Raw genomic sequence first — 18,981 nt, forward strand, 5'->3', positions numbered from 1 at the left:
AATGATTTGAGTTCTCAATCAATTTACCTGGTTAAATAAATAAAAAAGAAATATCGTAAGACAGCCCCACTGTACTAGGGCCACCTTTTGGCTTAGGTCTCTACCCTAATAATTACTTTAACCCTACAAGATAAAGTGAAAATGGGTAAATAATGGCCCCACTTTATTTGAAGAGGTCTGCATAAGACTGACATGACACTGTCACAAACATGACATAACACGTTATGTCATGTTTGTGACAGCGTCATATCATGTTTATTACAGTGTCATATCAGTCTTATGCACATCCCTTTGAATAAAGTGTTACCGATTTGGGTTCATTTCAGAAAAGGTTCTTTTAGTTAATACACGTTTTCTAAATATTTCTAAAATATCACAAAAAAGTCGTGTCAGGGTCAGTTCATGCTGTAATTTGCTGTAAAGTATTTACTCTTCTTTGTTTACCTTGCTTCATGCTTTCCATGCATTTATTTGAGAAAGTTGCGCTCCTGGACTTTATTTTTCAAGTGAATTACCGGGAGGACGTTGCTCCGTCACCCGCGGGAGTTTTAAACTTAACCAAGCAGCTGCGGTGCCACGGTGAAAGGCGGCGACTGCAATGCCTGAACCCAACCGATCAGAGATGACAAAAACAAAGCAAACAGCGGCAGGAAAGGGACAAACGGTCTCGAATATCAGTCAATCTGACACCCCTGCCGCCCCACGTTCCCCTATCACTTATCAAAGTGATCAGGGAATCACACGGCTCCGTTTTACCCTTTAAACAGCAGAACTCTCCGTCAGAGTAAGGCAGGGAGTCAGAATACACCACAAGGTTACTGAGACGCAGTCAGTATCGGTGCAGTAATAACACAAACACACACACCCTCCATGTACACACTCAGACATCTGCAGGCAACTGGTGCCATGGCAGCTAGCAGCTAATTGGATCACTGTCTGTAAAGGAGGGAGGAGAAACGAAGGATGAGGGAAGAAAAAATGGAGAGGAAAGCAGGCAGGAGGGAGAAAATTAGATTAATGAGACCAAAAGCTCTCAGAAGAGCACCGGACAAGGTGAAACTCAGCGGGGAGAAGTGTTGTAGATTCATCGGCATTCAAAACAACAGTCATGCAGCTTTGATTCATATATATATATATGAACTGTGAGCAAAACCCGTTTCTGTTTGTATTCGAGAAAAGTCTTTTAGCAAGTCAGATGCTGCTAATGCAAACTAAAAAAGTGAGGCTCTTGACTGATTTCTCTGGAACGTGTCAATCATCTTTAAATGCAATGAACATAAAGTGCTACATTAAATATTTTGAGTTTGTTGGCCCACTTCATTGTGAATGCCTCATACAGTGACCTGCCAAGGTAAAACACTGTAATGTGCATATTTAGTCATTTTTTTACTTGTTCAACCTCTAAAATTATTGTTTTAAGTCTGTTTCTTAAGTGACAGAGCAACAACAAATGGTGCACAATTTGGAAATACAAAGAAATGGATTGATGTTTTTTAAAAGGTTATCACGGCATAAAAGGTTTTAGTAATATTTCACACATTTGTGACAATTAATGCATTAAAGATCACCTTTATCTGGAAGTACAGCTACCTTTTGGCCACATTTTCACTGTTTTTATCAGCTTTACACTTTCATAGACTGATATTTTTTTCCTATTTACAAATCAGCTCAAGCTCTTTCGTGAAAATCTTGCTGGCCATGTACGATTTTGCTTCCATTTCAACATTATGTGCTAATATTGTATTGGTCTGTTACATAAAGTCATCGTAAAACACAATATTTGTATATTTTACTGTGATTTTATTTGCAATTAAGCCCATATTGTTTAAGCAATCATTTCCTGCAGGACTTCTTTTTTTGATACAAAAACAATTTCCATATTCAACATTTATTAATCGTATTTTGTCAAAAATCAAAAGTTAAAAACAAACATAATTGGCAGCAGTTTGCCACGCTGAATGAAGATTGGTGACACAAGTTAATTTATTAATCTTTTCCTGCAGAAGTCACGCACGGCTGACTTGATCTTGGCTCCCAGCTTTATCTTCGGGGTATTCGGCGGCTGACCAATCAGTGTGTTGCAGTGTGGCCTAGTCAGACGTGGCATTATGTACAGATGTGAGAAATGAGAAACCACAATATAAGGAAACGGGGCCAGCCAACCGCACAGCAAATTAAGGAAAGTCTTAATTTAAATATGAATAAGGTCACACCGGAGTGAATTAATCGGTACTTGTGTTGGGCAGCGCTCTCACTTCCCCCCATGAGTTGTTGCTAAATGCTAGCAGCGTAACATACAACTTTCCGGGTTTTTGTTGTTTTTTTGGGGGCCAATAAGTGTTCTTCAACTGAGTGGCGCGATGCTTGGAGTACGACAGTCTTTGTCGTCCTGGAGCTGTGCAGTGAACGTTTCAAGGCAAACGGTGAGAAGAGCGCTGCTGGTGTATTTGTACGAGAGACAGAAAGAAAGATCTTCCAATTACTCAATTAATTGTAAAAATAATCGATAGAGTACTCGGTTACTAATTTATTCTTTTACAACAGCATAGTTTCATTGCTTACTCAGTGCTGTGAGGAAGCGATTGTCTGCTTTTTTTGTCAAACAGATTTCATTATCAGTCAAATATAAATTGGCAACATTAAAGTATTTGCAATAACTGCCAAAGTGTCTTTCATACTGCTTAGGAACAACTTCGGCCAACTCTTCTGTGCTGAATTGCTGCATGTAAGTATGAACGACACGTTGAAGAACTGCTAGTGAGTAAAATCAATGGTTTCCATCAATTACAGCAAGTTGTCCATTTCCTCAATCAGCAAATCAGACCGACACCATCATAGTAAAGCTACCATGTTTGACTGCTGACAAAACTCTTGTAATGTTGTTAGGCTGCCTGCCTGGGAATGTTCTCCTCTGCCCCCTGTTTTCTCCATTAGAGGATAATGGCTCCCTCTATGGTTCCCTGGAGTCCCAAAACCTTAAAAATGGATTTGTAGCTTTTGCAGACTGATAAGAGGTCAATGACTTTGCTAGATTGGGGCACGATGTGTCGCTTTCTGAGATCTTCTAGCTTTACTTCATGTTGTCAGGTCTTGTTTAGGTGACTTCTTGATTCTATGCATAAAACCATTTTGAGACCTGGTTGTGGATCGTGAACAAAAACAACAAAATCGTGGTTAATTACAGTCGAGTCCAAATTTAAGAAGACGAGGGGGATTTCTATTTTTTACACAGGGTCATATTGGGTTGGATAACTTTTCTCTCTTTACTCACTTAAAACATAGTTTTACTTGTGAAGCTGGGACATCCATTCCAGAAGACAGGCTGGGAATGTTTAAATTGCTGTAACAAATGAGGTGTAACTTTTCAGATTAGGGGAGAAACACTTTATTTGTCTTTAAGTGAATGAATCCATTTCCAACCGTGGAGGTCAGGGCAATACAAAAAATAAATGAGAGCAGAGTGTAGAAAGTATTCTGAAAAAGTTCACAGCAGCAAAACTCATTCAGTACAAAGAGAATGAAGGCAAAAAAAAAAAAAAAGATAAAAAAAACTCTTTATTTGACCCATAGCTGGAAAGAAAAGGCTGCATTAGGTTGTCTGTGTTTGTTTTACTGTAGGGAAGGAACGACTCATATGGATAGTCTAGTGAGACAATGAGGGCCGCTGGAGGATACTGGTCTATGTGTGTGTGGAGAGAGCATGTGTGTGTTATCGAGAGCTGACTGAGGGAATGTAACAGAGCGGCGAGGAGGAACCAGGCCAACTGCCACCAGAGTGCTGGCGGTAAATTTGGACGGACTGTCACAGCAGCTAGACTCATGTCCGTGTCGCCTCCTTCCCCCTGTTGCTCTCCAAGCACAAACAGTCTGGATGATCAGTGTGTAAGCGTCTGTACGTGCGTGCGCGCGTCTGTGTGTGTTCGGTGGCCTGTCTGTGACATCGGTGTAGCCTTATAGCCAGATGGTAATGATGCCCCGATGCCCTCCATGTGGAACAGGAACACTGACATGTTGTGAGCGCTGCGGATGTGGAGCAGCGATGAGCAGTGACAGGACCAAAGCTTTCCGCTGTCACCGCTGGACAACGGCACGGACGGGCCGACACCCACCCTCCACCTCGGACCCTCTTCCGCACTTCTCCGAGTCTCTCGTTCCTGATTGCTGACACCACGTTAGGCGGATATCTCGAGACGATCGATGAATTAACTCCCTCGGTTGCGATTCATCTGCCACCGAGGATTTTTCCATTCAACTCACGTCGCATCTCAAACGTTCATGACTCGGTGTCGAGTCTTTCAAGTTGCTGGATCCTGACCTTTAAGATGAAATGTTATTCAACCGTTTTCCCCTTTCAAAGCTTAGCCACTGGCATTCTTTCTTCTAAGGCCTTACCAAGTCAAAAGCATAAATGTTTCGTCTTTTGAGTCAAATTCTTGGTGCTAACTTGATGTGCTCCTGTTAAAGGCATGGCTCCACTCACAACAATCTTCGCTTTAGTAAAGTATAGCCTACAGATTCAATGTGCCACTTCAACATCTTAACCCTCGCCCTGCGACCCAAGTCGACTAACACTAAATATGATCGCATACAGTGCTGTGAAAAGTATTTCCCTCTTTATGTAGTTCGACAGGTTTTTTCTTTCTTCAGTCATTTAAAGGTTTTAGATCACGAAAACCTATTTCAGAAGAAAACACAAATGAACCCCCTCAAAAAAATCTGTTTTCAAAAGATGATTTAAAGTTTCAAAGGGAAATCGGCATCCAAACCAATCTGCTGTCACATTATGTGAAAATATAATTGCCTCCCAAACCCATGAACTGGTTGTGCCTGTCGCAGTGGCAACAACTGCCAGACATTTCCAGTTTTGCCCCTCTTCTTTGCAGAGTTTTTTAAAATTCAAGCCTTTTGGATGGTTTTTAAGCATGCATGTTCTGTTTAAGGTCGTGCCACATCATTTCAATCAGTTTAAGTCCAGACTTTCAACAAGTATGTTCCCATTTTTGTCTGTCCTGCTGCACAAGTGCATTAGGCTTCAACTGAAAGCGAATAATCACACTAATAAAAAGACTACCGAGAGAAGTACAATGACATGCAAAAGTTGAGATACGTGGGTGTAAAATGGTATGAAGAGGGTAAGAAATGGGGGGGGAACAAATTGGCAAAGTGGGAAATTTACCCTCAATCACATACAACATAAATGCTACGAAAGTTTCTGATTTGTTTCATAGAAACTGATGATGACTTAACTTTTTCTTTAGAAGAATTTGACCAGATGTTCCTCTGGCTTGTAGAATGTGAGACACAAACATGGCCAACATATTTTGACCACTCCCTGCTTGTTGAAGATTTTACATTCATATTTTACCCCTGATGTGCCTTTAAGGCCACTGGCATTATGTGTCTGTCCGTGCAATGCTCATTCCTCTTTGGCAGCGACTGCCAAAACAAATGGCTGTATTTTTGTATTATACCGAGTCTTGTGTTACTTCTTGTTTCAGGTCTATTAAAGCAAACGCTGCAGCAACAACACAAGACCTTGACTCGAAAGAAAAGGTTTGAGTCGGTGTGTGAACTGAAAGTTGTGTGTGTTAATTTTAGGTGAGCATGTGAACTTCCGGATCCTGTAGTGAGTTAATTGTGGTTCTGTTGAATAAAGCTAAAGCCTTCATGCAGCAATTTATCTGTTTGTTGGCGACAAAGTCTCTACAAGAATGCAGCGAGAAAGGAGGACAGACTTTGCTCTGGTTAACACTGAACTGATGTGCAGCGAGACAGAAGTAGAGAAAATAGAGGTTGCTGTCTAAGACAATATCTCTCCCCTCCCTTGGTCCTGTTTTTCTCTAAATCTGAGCAGGGTCTAAATAATTTAAGGGGTTGTACAGTACAGCCGGTGATAAAGTCAAGCAAACAGCAGAAGCTCCGACAGAGACAGGAGGAGAGGATGGAAATACCCTCATTCAATATTTGACTCTCGGTGATGAGAGGGACACACTATGCTCATATTCTGCCAAAGTGGGAGATTTTCCACAAGATTTGTTTGCCAGAAAAGGCAATTTTCCTGCACAACATCTACTATTGTCTTAGAGACGATGTTGCTGTGAATGCCCCCCTAGTTTCTCATGGACGATTTTGCGGTAATACTTCCTAGACCATTCTGAGCATCATTTGCATTTTGATGTACGAGGTTAAATAGTCGTAGCCATTTCTTGTCAACCGTTTGTCATAATTTGAAGGTTTGTACAGTAATCCCAATCTGAGAAGAAAAATAAAAGATATGCTTAATGTGTTAAGAATAATAATTTAGCATAAAAACAAAAAAAGTCTGATAATGTTTGCAAAATAAAGAAAATGACAGCCTGGCTGGGATTGTTACAGTGGACCCTTGGTATTCAAAGGATTTAGTGACCACAAACGTCCGCTAATAGTTAATACTTGAAACCCTCCTCTAAAAACAAACAGTCACCTATCTAATTAGTTCAAACACCAAAAAAATATACCTGAATATCAATTAATATGCAAAGTGGACACCATATCGGTTCTACTGACAAAGCAAACATCTACGGTCTTCTGTATTTCCGCTCTTGGGGATACAACCAATCAGTGCCAAGGAAAATAAATTGTGCTCCTACATTGGCTACTTTGCAAATACCAGCCAATAGAGTGTCAAATACAATTGCAACTAGGTAAAATGTAAATGTAATAGCGCTTTATCAAGTCCAAGGACTCCAAAGTGTTCTACACTACATTCAGTCATTCACCCATTCCCATACTGACGATGGTTCGCTACATGGTGGCCACAGCTGCCTTACAGCAGGTTGACAGAAGTGAGAACCCCATTCTATCAGCTTGATTGTAGATCTCCTCTACAAAAGAATCTGTGAACAGGAGGTTTACCCTTGAATAATTTGGAGTCACTTTCTGCCAAAATATCTGCAAATAGGCGAAACCGCAAATACCAAACATCCGAACAGGCGATAATACTCCGTTAATCACCTTGTCATTCTGTTCTAGCTTCATAATTTTTTGGGTGAGTACGACGAGGAGTCTGAAATATAGTCCACTTGTCTGAATTTTCTAGGCATTTGCTCATTTGAATCATTCAGCTAAGCTCAAGTTTTCAGGACGGTTGCAAAGCATTGGGAGGATTACCATTGTGCACTGCTATTTGTCAGGAAAAGGGTCTGAAGAGAACATCTGCGACGTGTGTGTTGTGACAGTCACCAGTAACTTGAGGAAACACAGGGACATTACATCAACTCCAAAATAAATGCCTGAAACTGGTCTGAGAGGCTGCTGGCAACACCAAAAGGGTTTAGATAATTGATAGATGAATGGATAGACAGACACCCAAAAGCTAACTAGTTTAATTTTTTACAAATAAAAGCTATATGCTTTCTGTGCAGGTACAAGCCAAAACTGCTAAGATGAGGTCCGTGAGCTAAGAGAGGCTGACAGGGAAACAGAGATTAACTCTGATAGCAGGCTAACATGTGTTTGACCTCCTCAGTGGCTGTAAACAGCGGATAAGCTAAAGACTTGATTGTCTGTTGCCCTCTGCAGACTCTCGCTGTAATAAGTTCATTTATCAGAACATGTAAAGATAGACTTTACACAAACCACTTCTCTCTGCTCCGGTGACCCCCGGCCCCCATCGGAGTGCGGACTCTTGACCAGTAATCTCCACGCAATTATCGGGGGCCAGCTTTTAAATTTCTCTCCACTCGTACTGTACGGCGCACGCTAAACAACTGCACGGCTGCCGAGAACAGTTTTGAATGAATGAAGTCAGCAGACGAGCAGTTAAACGCCAATACCAAGCGTCAATACTGACACTGTGGTGAAGCTCGTGTTTTAAACTCAGGAAGACAGAGTCACAGCTAATCAGGGTTCCCACCTTCAGCAGCTGGCAGGAGCTGTATTGAGTTTGGCAGCCTGAAACGAAGCAGAGCACCAGGAAGCCGGTGGTAGAGAAACACGACTGCCCAAGAGCAACTCGGCGGGAACTCCTGCTTCATTTATATCCTGCAAACACATCAAAAAAAATAAGGGCCTCACACTCCTCTGCAGGCTTCAAAGCGGCTCTGATTTTTCACTGTAATAATGAGAATAAAAAAAAGAACACAAAGACGAGCTTCTTTACACGGATTAAAAACGGTATGTAATAACACATTCAGACTGTCCTCATTGATCTCTGGGTTGTCTGTTCACTCTGAGCTTATTAAGGGGGGATCTTGAGCGCTGCGGCTGCTGTTGATAGTGTGTTCTTTGTGGTTTATTTATTGCATTTTCACCTGGAGTGTAACCGCTAAAGCATGCTTGAGGTGTTCCATGAGATCTCGAATCCTGAAGATGCCACTATTTTCTCCTCAAAGTGAAGCTTTTCTCAAGAAAGAGGGGTTCTAGTTTCTATCTAAGCAATTACGAGCCCCCTTTAGGGTTGGCACCTCATAAGTAGCGTTGTAGTATCCGTGGCTGAATAATGCCAAGGATATTATCGGTCCTTTACAAGAGCTGAGAAGTCGAGACTCACAATGTAAGGTTCTTGTCTAAAACGGGTTGTCGCTTTCAAAAATAACTGCATTGAGAAATGTTTTTCTCCACGTGGAAGCACTGAGAACAGCCTAAAACACAAGTTTTTACACCTCCAGACCTGTAAGTGGTGCTAAACATGAAGTATGGTTAATGTTTAGCAGTAAACACAACAATAATGCCAAACAACAAAGCACAACTGGAGTGTTTTGAGTGGAGTGACGACGAAGTTGAGCTTCTGCTCATTGGATTTTAAGATTAATAAACTATAAGATGGCATCACCAGTTATGTCTGCCATTGATTTTGTTAAGTATGATGCGTTTGAGGCTACAGGTCAAGTTAGCATTTGGGCTAAAACGTCAGCGCTTTTACTGTTCACATGAATATGCAAGGATAAGATTTACACTCAGGAACCAGTTTCATAAAAAGAGAGAAAAAAAGAAAAAAGTTTAGGGTCCCCTAAAACACCACTTTCAATCATTCCCATTTTCAAAAAAAAAAAAAAAAAATCCTAATGAACTAGGCCTTATTTTGAAGTAAGACAGGAAGTAACACTTGAGTTTGTGCCTTGGGTTATGATGGATTCACGTAATAAAAGCCTGTTTTATATAATTCTTTAAATCTGTTTTCTTTGCTCGCTGCTTCAGTGTCACAATCTTTCAGCTTGTTTGTGACACATCAAAAGGGAAAACCCTTTTCTTGTGTTGTTTTTTTTAACAACCATCATTAATTGGTTAGAAATCCAAACACTGTTAATATTTAAAAGTGGGGAAGCGATGCCCAATTTTTTTCCACTCCAAAATATCTGATTATGCCATCTGTAGTCTTCATCGATTTGTATTGTGTTTCATACTGTACTCCCTTGTTTAATGCCATTTCCCTTTTTATTGCATCATCACCATGATCATGGCTGTAAAAAGGTTTGTTTTTTCTAAGAGGTTTTAAGGTTCTTTAAAACTTGATTTTAGGCTATGTTAGGCTAACTTATCCTCTGAGTCAAGGGAATCAAAATGAGTTTGACTTCACACCATCTCACCAAGATTACTTTCCACAATTACAGCTGCTTTTCTTTTATAACAAATGGCAAAACAGTCCATTGATTTCCAGTGAGAGGAAGAAAAAATAGGCTCCTGAATAGGCAGATTAAAACCGATAAGACGCATCTTACCTCCCACCATACCCACCCACACGTCCGCTCTGTTAAATTTCACGCCCGGCCGATTCTTGTCGTGATTGGATATGTAAGACAAAGAAGATATGAAGTTCACGGCTAGAGCGATATTTAGGAAGACAAGCAGGTAATGAGCAATAGAAACATGACCGCTGCCTCCTGGGACGTGCTTGTTGCTGCAGTACATCAGGGCAGAAGAAAGCGAAAGGAAGACAGTTGTAGGTTTGTTATTTTTAGATCAGTGTGGCAGGTAAGAATCCCAGAGGACGGCTCGGCGTATTTACAGAACTTAAACTGATGAGGAACTTCGCAAAAGTCCTACAGATCACATGAAGGACCGACTTAATGTCTATTTTAGATCATAACAACTCCATGTAGCAACAAAAACAGGCAATCAGTAGTCACTTTAATCCCATTTATAAATAATTTGAACAAACCAGTTAGGGGAAAATGTATTTCCAAGACATTATCCCAAGATGAACACTTATTTATCTTGAAATAACTCACTTTTCTTACAATATTTTCTTTAAATATTATTGAAAAACTTGCTATCTCATGGTAATTCCAAAATATTTTGAAATCACAATAAAAAAAATCGCATGAAAGATGAAAATATCAAATCAAACTGACTGCCTTTAAGTTTACTCTCATTTTGTCACACTACGCCACAAACGACAGTCGTATGTGGAAGATGAACACAAAACAGCATGTGATTGGGAAAGAGAAAACTAAAGTATTTTTTGTCCTACTTAAATAACATTTTTCATTGTTGACCAAAAACTTAAATTTTTGTCTCACCTGACCAGAACACATACTTCCTTCCATGCGACTGCTGGCTTCTGGCAACCTCAAATAAGACTTTTTTATGCTTTTTTTTTATTAGTATTATTGTCAATCTTCCATGAAGACTGGCAATATTATCATGGAGTACCCTGGCTGCGTCTCTGATTAACGTTTTCCTTTCTCGACCTGTCATTTTCAGTCGACAACCACATCTTGATAGGTTTGCGACTTTACAAAAGAAAAGATTTCTCCAGGAAATGACAAGAAACTAGACTAAATGTCTGGGGATCTCTTGAAAATTGACAACTTAAGGCTTTCTCATTTTCTGCTTCAATAGATGGGAGAAATTACTTTTCAAAGCGTAAAAAAAAAAACATTTTGATCTGGATACTTGAACTCAGTGAGCCATGGCTGCAACATGAGCTTTGTATGCAAAATTACATCAAAAGGACCACGGCCATGCTGTTTGAGGATAAAAACAGCCCGTGCTTTAAATGTACTTCTCAGGACAAAAGTAAGCAAAACATCAGCAGCTTTTAATTTACATTAAATTAGCTACACTGTGCTGATTTCCTCTCCTCCTCCCCCCTGCCATCAGGAACAACTTTAGAGCTGCATCTGCTTTTTGACCAGATGTCGTCGGGATAGTTTTCCCTTTCGCGCCACAATGCGATTATGCAGACCACATCTCACAATTAGCTGATGTGGTCCTTCTCGGAGATAAGCGTCGGTGGGGGGAAGATGCGCCGCGCTTCTGTTTTGTCGTGCTGTTAAAGAAAGCTGATGGCTGCCACTTTCCCGTAAACACTCGCCAACAACGCCACACACTAATGCTTGCCGAATAAGATTATAAAGAGCTCACTCGCCTGCCTTTCTGCCGCTGAATAAGTGTGCAAACTTCCACGAGGCTGCACTAACCAGCTTTGTGGCTTTCCGTCGTCGTCGTCGAGCCAATGCAACCCGCTGCTGGGGAAACGATAATAATCCTCTGTGCTGGCTTTGCTGAGATGTCTTCATCTTAAAATGCCTGGTAAGCAAAGAAAACATAAGCAAATGTATAAAAAAAAAAAAAGATGCTAAGTTAGAATTTACAGACAGGCTTCACACAGGCCTACTAAATCAGGCCAACGGCTATCAGTTCCGTCCTTCCAGATAAAAACAGTTCTGCCTCTCTAAATTAATTAATTAGCTTTTTTTTCCCTCCCATACGAGAACAAACTTACAGACCATAAACTATATATGAGCTCCCATCATCTGCTTAATTGATCCCCAATTAGCCATCAGTTATTTGATTGTCTCATCTAGTCTGCGTGACACTGGTTTGTGTGTCAACTCGCTGAATGACAAGTAAGCGCTAATTAAAGACTGCGAAGCCATTTTCGAGGGAGGGGGGAGCCATATATATTCATGAGGCCGGATTAATTTGTAATAAAGACGTAATTTACCACCAGTGTGGAGAATATGACCTGCTCTCGTGTGAAGCGGCTTCTCCCCACAGTACGTGGCTGCGCTCTTCGCCTTCTGGCGGACAGGACGGATCCATCTGCCGTAAACGGCCGGAACTGAGGAGCAATCAGAACCCGGTCCAACTCATTATTGCCTCTGGTTGACCACACAACGGTGATTTCAGTCCTGATCCAGAAGATTTTTATTTTTTTTTTAACCATGGGCTGATTTTGTCGTCTCTCACAAGGACATGAACTTTTTTTTTTTCGTTTAAAAGATGAAAATCTAAAACTGTGCAGAGCAAAAGCCATATTTTAAAGTGGAGGTAAATTATCCAAAACGTGCACTCAAAAAAAAGTCTAATTGGATTTTTAGGAAAGTAATGGGTTTTCCTTCCTTGTTTAAATCCAATTTGGAGTTGTTAAGACTGTGACTGTTTAGAAAGCACACTGAGACGAACAAAGAGGAATCCCATCCCCGAGGATATTGTGCGTGTCTGATTTATTTAGAGACTTTAATTGCTGCTTGTTCAACTACTGCAGCAGCATGATGTTCAGGTAAATTTATAGGAAAGCGTGATGAACAAGAAGGTTATTTTGTGGAGTACCAAGTCGTCGTTTCCTTACAATGTTGTTTTTTTCTGGCTACATTTAACCAAACACTGATTAATGATGAAAGTAAATATGTCTCAAACCAAATGCAAATGTGAATAAAAGCAAAAGTTGCAAAAAAAGAAGAAAAAAAAGAGTCCCAATGCAATGCTACATTGAGGTTAATAAAACCAATTCCACATCCAGAGCTGTGAAAATGTTTTTGCCTCCTAATAGATTTCTTCTTCTTTTTCACACTCAGGTGTTTCAGACCATAAAGCAAATTTAAATAGCAAAGAAAAGTAAAGTAAGCAAACACAAAGTGCAGTGTTCCAATTATATTTTTATTTATAAAAGGGAGAGAAAGATATCCAAAACAACCCGACCCTAGTATGAGAGAAGTAAAAACTGCAAATTGCACCTTTTGCGTCTGGTGTGCAGGAGTTACAGCCCTCGTTTCTTTGGGGAATTGATTGAATTTTGCCACTTTGGAGGATTTTTGAGCCTGCACACCATGCTTAAGCCCAGACTTTGACAAGAAAACTACAAAATATGTTGTTTTTATCATTCAGAGATGGACTTGTTAATTTGATGTGGTTTGTCCTGTTGCTGTATAGTTACATTAACATTCAGCTCAGGGTCAAACAAAGATGGCTGAATTTTCTCCTTTAGGATTTTCCTACAGACAACATAATTCATGGTTTTATTCAGAGGTCACATCCAAGTGAAGCAAAATTACCCAAATTCTTCAAACTCCCAACTAGAGTTAGATCGGGCTTAAAAATACCAACCCGACCCCAAATGCATTGTGCTTGACCTCGAGCCAACCTGACTTGAGAGGCTTGAGACCAAAGTATAGCTGACGTATCTTAGCTAAGGTTTTACTACTTTTTTTTTAAAACCATTATGTAAGTAAGCAGTGTAACTTCTCCCGCTTTTGGCTTCCGTTTATCGTCTTTCAGCACCATTTTGTCGCTTGTTGTAACCGTAGGGTGAGTCAAGCGCAAATCATCTGGGATGTGTGATTGAAAAGATTCTAAATTATTATTTTTCATAAAGCATGTGGTCATTTAGTTTAAGTTTATTTGATAGGCACACATCGGCATAAAAAAAAACTGAACAAAGCAGCAGTCCCATGTTTGTGTCACAGTGCAATAGCAACAGCTAATTCGCAGCACTTGTCCCTAGATGGGCTTTTTAAACAGTACACCTTAAAACTAATAAAAATTGAAGGAATAATTTAAAATAGTACAGCATAATGTTGACAACATATATATACAAACAGTGAAACATAAAACATTACGTGTGAATACAGTTCTGTTTTTGACGTAACCAGAGTTTTGTTTGTTTTTGGAACGTACTGAAACTGACTTACTACAACTAAATAGCGACTATTTACGTAAGTCTGCATACGTGTCTTTTTATTTACTGATAAGAATTGTCTTGTTAAAGACAACTTGTTTGTTACAGCACCGCATTACATGTGCATTATATATTGGAGGTCAAATGCGGGAACAACCCCCTGATTTTAACTGTGTTTGGTTGCAAAGTCGCGAACTGTTGTGCTGTGGGATCAGGCTAACTAATGTTAGCAATGGAAGCTTTTAGCATCATGCTCATCTACGTTTTATTCAGTACCAAAATAACGTATTCAAAACATCACTTTCTGTGTGACTGATTAAACAAAATACAAGTCATGAGTACAACTTTCATATGTGGCAGCCATATTGAATTAAAACTCAGGAATCTCAGCTGTTCCAAGCTGGGATTAAGATTCTCTGGGAGTAATCTTCCCAATCCAGAGTTCAGAGGTTGCAGCTCTAGAACAAACTATAAAGACTGAGATGTTTTTTTGTTTTTTTTGTTTTTGTTTTGTTTTTTTAAATCTGAGCGCCTTATAATTAAAACAAACACACCTCTAGGAGTCATAACCAGAGTCTACCATTTATTACACATATTACATTCTTAAATAAAAATGCTCCACTTAACAGTTCTTGCATAGATATCTTACAATACCAATTTAGAAAAGAATTATGAAACAGACCGGTAACAAAAATAAATTTTCTTCTTCCTTAATAAAGAACATTACCATACTAACATCATATAATACAAATAATATTTTAAACACTTTGTACAGCAAAAAATTGCAAGTAAAACAAACAAATTAGAAATAAGAGAAACCGAACAGAGGTGGTGGTGACGGGAGTGGGATGTAGGGTGAAGGTTTATGATTATGATGTTGATATGAACCATATGAGTCAAGGAGTCCCTGTTGGTCAGCCGAACGGATACGCTTGTACTTTTTAAAAATTTATTTTACGTTAATTTATGATGAAAATGTAATTGTGATCACTTAATAGATTTAAAAATAAAAAAAGCACTTTGAAAAATGACAACATCGAACTAGTGGTAATACATGGTGGAAGCCATGATTGGCTCATTATTCTTTTAGTTTTGTTTTGTTGCTAAACCAGAAGGAACATTTTAATTATTCTGAGAGATATTTAGCAACGTCTTGTTAGAACCCAGCAGCTTTTAACCTTACATGCTACAAATTACAGCTGAAAGTAACCAGATCTTAAAGTATTTATCCATTTCTTTGTGACCTTTAAGAGTTAAAAACTTACGCCAGTCAGTATTTCAAGGACATTTAGTAGAAATAAATAAATAATATTAATAATTAAAAAAAAACATAGCTGATTTTGAGGATGTTTTAAAATGTATGTCCACGATTACCAATAGCATTAGGATCAAAACTGTGTTTGGACATTCTTTGGGTTTTTTTTACAATGTTTACTGACTTTCACATTACAATATTATATGCAGAAGAAACTTCCTTATACATCATTCAATTGCAAAACAAGTTGGCCTTTGTACTCTGTCGTAAATAAGTATTTGTCCCTTTCCAGAAAGCTTCAGGCTTACATTAGTTAACAAACTACTTTTATTAATAGACAAATATTACCAGAGGGAATACAGAAAGCAGTTTTCAAATGATGGTCTCAGTTATTAAGAAACATTTGCCTTTTTTTAAATAGATGATTTTAAACCACACTGGTCCAGACCCAAAACCTTTAAATGTGGCTGAACTGAAACAATTCTCAAAAAAAGAGGCTAAAATTCCTCCACTGCCATGTAAGACTGTTTCTGAGTTATTACAGAAATTTAAGGGCAGTTGTAGACACCACCAGTGGCAAAACCACTTTTATGGGGCAATTACTTTTTGTCATATTGACATGTTTTGTTTTTTTGTTTGTTTTTTTGTTTTACCCTATTAAAGGAAAGAATAATCTGCAAACTCTTTGATATTAAAATTTGTCTAAAAAAAATGAAATCTGCTAAGGGACAAATACTTTTCACAGGAAACAACTTTAGTACAGAAGAAGCTGACCAAGACATGTTTCATTTCAACATTTCTGAAACAAGATCATGAAAGCGGTTATGTCCAAAACACTTTCAGCCCAACTACAATAAAGAGATCGATCTGGTCGGTGAACAAAAATCTCCAATAGTGTATTGCTTGATAAAATGTCAGACAGTTTTGATACCAAACCTATTTAGAAACAGAACGTAAGAGGAAGTTTTCTAGGGGAGAAAAAGGAGAGAGGTAAAAACTAGAGAGCGAGCACCTACAGGGAGCAGGAGAGTGGATAAAAGATTGATAGATTGCACTGTAAAGATCTGCTGTCGATGCAGAAAACCTTTCGCGGTCCAACCAAAGAGCATAGCTCAAGAGAAAACTCCTCCAGAACATGCTGGGCCGCAGAGGGCTCCGATTGTTGAGGTTTGGGTCAGGAAGGTTCAGGGTGGGTAAGGTGAAACGTACAGACAAAACAAAAAAATAATAAAGTGAGTGGGTTAAAATGCGTGAATCTCTTATATACCAACACGTCAAGCATGAACAAACACAATAGTTAGAGAAGGAGTCACTTGGATGGCACTGATACCAAGAAAATCAACCAAGTCACAGCAGGACTGAAAGTCAGCGTGGTACAACGGACCCCCCCAGGGTAACGGTGAAGAAAAGGGGCTGGACCACAGTCCGATCTGTCGAGACTAGACCAGCAGAAAACGGTCCTTGGTGGCAAAGTGCATCCTGGCTGTGTGTTAAATGTTAAGTGGATATCGGACAGAGTGCTCAAACAGACTAGGCTAGCAGTGTGCGCACAAGTAGAGTGCAAGAGCTAAGTATGATCACGTAGTGCAATGGTTGCAAAAACTAAAGCAGATCTAGAGAAATGTCTCGGACGGTGTGGCGTCACAACGTCGATCGTTTCGCACAGAGAAAGAAGTCTGCGCGAGAGATCGTAGGCTATTTACAAAAAGCTGCCAGAAGTAACAATGTCTCTTCAGGACAAGGTGGAGGGAAGCCGTGGAAACAAACGTTTGGTTTCGCAGAGGAGTCTTCTACCTGGGCCCAGAAGGGATCACCAAAGGCCATAGTTTAGAAATGTCTGCTCCCAAATGGCTGCTGCTTTTTTTTTTTGCCAAGTTTTGCCAACTTTATTTGTCAGCACATCGTAAACACAGATTAGAAAGGTGTTCGGACAAATGATGAAACAGTTCTGTTATGTACAGCTAAATCTATGTTTTTATGGATGCATTTTTTTCTGTCTTTTTTTTTTTAAGCATTTCACTGCCAAAACGAGCGGCTTTCTTCTCTGCAAGAAACAAATAAAGAGGAAACTGTTTCCACTTAACTGAGATTATTTTAACAAATTGTGATCCTTCATCAATTTCCACCCAAACTAAATAAATACATAAATAACCAAATAAAATAACACCTTACCTTGACCATAAAATAATGAGATGCTTCTTATACACATGCCAATGATACTGCATCGATTTGCAGTATTTATGATTGACGTAAAATGGTACAAATTGGTTTTCCTTTTTGAAAAAAAAAAAAAAAAAAAGACTAATAACTAGACAAGCTAGACAATGGATGATGAGCTAACTAGTAGTTTAAATGGTTAGCAAGACTGGTAACAAGATGGTTGTTTGCTTAGCTTGGTATTTAGTGAGTTGAAGACATTCTTCTGTACCCATAAGCATTTTAAAAACATTGCTTGTCACGATAATACCGCCATCATTAATTACGTCTGATAATCTGAGATCGCGGCAGACGTACCACAATCCTTAAAGATGCAAACTGACTTACTGTCAATTGGTTATTTTCCATCATCCATCATGTAGTAATGAGTACGCTCACGTTACATGTGCTAGTTTGGGTGTCTTAATGCTATAAGCACAGTGTATAATGAAACATAATCTAAAAACGTTTAATAATTCTCAAACGAAACTGAAAGGCAGTAAAATGTGAAACGTAATGCAAAGTTTGAAGTGTGTCGTCTGCATGTGTGTAAATGAGTTGAAAAGTACAACAGAACTGCTTCAGGAATGTCCAACACACCACATTAGATGTTAGTTCAATTTTCCAAAAGGTGTGCCCAGTAAAGTGGGGGGCGTACACAAAGATAACCTTTTAAAATTCAGATTAATAAAGTTCATCTGTATCCAAGCTGAAATGATCAAAAAATATCTGTCTTCAGATATGGTTAGCTCTGAAATAATCACATTACCAAGTGTCTGGGATAATCCCACAATCAGATTAACTTCCAGAGTAAATGTCAACTTCCCTTGACCTTTATCGACCCATGAGAATAGTGAACTTTGACCTGTGATAATTATATAACATTAAGGCCGACGCTTTCGACTCAAAGCCTGTGTTTAATTTGGAACGACTTGACCAAGCAGTATTCCTAAGCGGTTATGTGGAACTACAGCTACCTCCCTCCGCCGGCGCCTCCGTAACACCATGAACACCTTATTTTTACATTTATGAGCAACGAGTTCGGCTCCGGGTTCCAGCAGACTGGGAACGTTGCGGAGCATGGAGAGTTGGTAATTAAGATCTACCGGGATGGTCGCGTAAGGAAAAAAACAAAAAAAACAATCCCTATCCTTCCACCTTCCATCTGTCTCTCGTTTTCTGCATCCCTGCCTCGTGGATCTTTCTACTACATCTACTACATTCACAGCAGTTCACTTGCAAATATGCAAATCTTTGGGCAAAACGTGTAAAGTGTGCATTCAGCATTCCTGCAGCTGACGGCGCAGTGGACAACTGCTGCGGACGGGAAGGGAAGAGGTGTGGTGAGGATGGAGGGACGGATGGAAACAAACTGGAATGGCACTTTAGTTGTTAAAGCAGGTGGAGGGTTTGGTGGTGGGGGGGCGAGGATCGACCAGCTGGTGGGAATTTGCAGAGAAAGCGACATTTATTGAAATGTATTCAGCAAGATAAGGCAGGTTATGAAGTGATGTTAAGATTAATATGCAAAACCAGTTCTTCTTTTTCCATTTAAGCTTAGATCTTTTTATTTTATTTTTTTACAAGTCTCACTACTATGTTCTGGTTCTCTGTTCAACGATTCCAGATCAGATCTATCCACTAGCTG

The 18,981-nt window shown here is 39.4% G+C and overlaps 1 long non-coding RNA gene across 1 annotated transcript; it reads left to right on the top strand.

The window, feature by feature from the left end:
- Nucleotides 1–11,425: 11,425 nt before the first annotated feature.
- LOC106941624 (uncharacterized) lies at nt 11,426–12,726 on the top strand. Its single transcript, XR_001423416.1, has 2 exons — nt 11,426–11,514; nt 11,983–12,726. It is a non-coding gene; the product is annotated as an uncharacterized LOC106941624 (long non-coding RNA).
- Nucleotides 12,727–18,981: the final 6,255 nt, after the last annotated feature.

The sequence above is a fragment of the Poecilia latipinna genome, unplaced genomic scaffold (genome assembly GCF_001443285.1).
Source record: "Poecilia latipinna isolate Pla-1442-1.1 unplaced genomic scaffold, P_latipinna-1.0 Scaffold3768, whole genome shotgun sequence".
Classification (NCBI taxonomy): domain Eukaryota; kingdom Metazoa; phylum Chordata; class Actinopteri; order Cyprinodontiformes; family Poeciliidae; genus Poecilia; species Poecilia latipinna.